Raw genomic sequence first — 1,464 nt, forward strand, 5'->3', positions numbered from 1 at the left:
TATTAACATTCAAATTCTGCCTGGTGTAGACCACCTTATCTGACCCCTGCACAGGGCTGTGGAGTCGGAGTCATGGGGTTGGAAGCAATTTTGGGTGGAGTCGGAGTCGAGTCGGTAGAGCTGTACTGACTCCAACTCTGGCTTCAAAATAAAAACTTTCATAGGAATTTAGGAAAGTTTTATTGTTCAGCAATGTTAATCAAATAAATATATTTTATGTTCTATCAATCTAGCCTGATGATTCACGTGGTGGTGATGAACTGCCTTGTGCTACCATTTTCCTACAGTAAATTTGTTATTACTAGTTAATATACATTTGCCATTTATGAAGGAGTCGGAGTCGGACAGGAGAAAAATAGAGGAGTCGGAGTCGAAGGTTTGGCGTACTGACTCCACAGCCCTGCCCCTGTGGTTGTGGAAACCAAAAAAGGGAAAATGTTGTGAACAAGAGCAGGGAACTTTGTGCTTCAGGATTTTGAGAAGTCAAAAGCAGGCAAACAGCCTTTGATTCAGATTAACCAGAGTTTACAAGTTTGTGCAATTCTGCTTAGCATGCATGTAATGATATGCAAACGGACATTTCTCTTTTTTTCAACCCATAAATGTTGATCTCCCATTCCGTGAAAAGCTTCTGATTAGTTCTGCGGACCTATGTAAGTTATAACTGTTCATATTGTAGTGGGTTTTGTTGATAGTTTGTAAATTATATATTGTCGATACTTGTTTGTCTGTTTACTTTTACTTGTTTTGTTTATTTGTTTTGCTTTTGAAACAAATAGGTATACAAACTGGACACAATGTCAAGAGATGTGTGATCAGTATTTTGACAGATTTGTTTTAAATTAAAGGAAATAGTAAAGGCGGAGATGAGATTCACAAATCTGATTGGAGCAGCATCGGGGAAAGGGTTGCATAGCCCTTTCCCAGCAATCAGTTGTTTCTTTCAAAATCACCCTCCCCACCAAGTTGCTTTTCTCCACGCAGGGGAAAAGATATATGAAACTGATATCTTTTAGCCTGCATGAAGGAAAGTTTGAGGGCAGGGGGAAGGAGAGCACGAGCACAATTTTGGGAAACAGTGGGCCTGGTATTCACTAGGGTGAATTCACACATTAATCCAGTATGCAAAAGCCCATGGTCACCACTTGCTTAGAGACCCATGTTTGAACCACACATTTCCAGAGATATACTGACTGATATAAAAAACAGCCCAATGGATATTTTACAGTAGCACAGCATTAGAAACATGTTGCTAAAAACAACCATAAGAAAACTATTCCCACGATATGCACCTATATTAGTGCCGCAGAAGCAGGATACGTATACAGAACCAGGGACAGCTCTGTAGTGGATAGAATTACATTCATCTTGATTTAAGTCAGAGCTAGATCTTCAGAAACAAAAACAGGAAGCCAAAACCACTAACATGCTTGTAAAGTCCTGTAAGCAAACAAGACACCGTCC

The sequence above is a fragment of the Rhineura floridana genome, chromosome 8 (assembly GCF_030035675.1).
Source record: "Rhineura floridana isolate rRhiFlo1 chromosome 8, rRhiFlo1.hap2, whole genome shotgun sequence".
NCBI classification, from domain to species: Eukaryota; Metazoa; Chordata; class Lepidosauria; order Squamata; family Rhineuridae; genus Rhineura; species Rhineura floridana.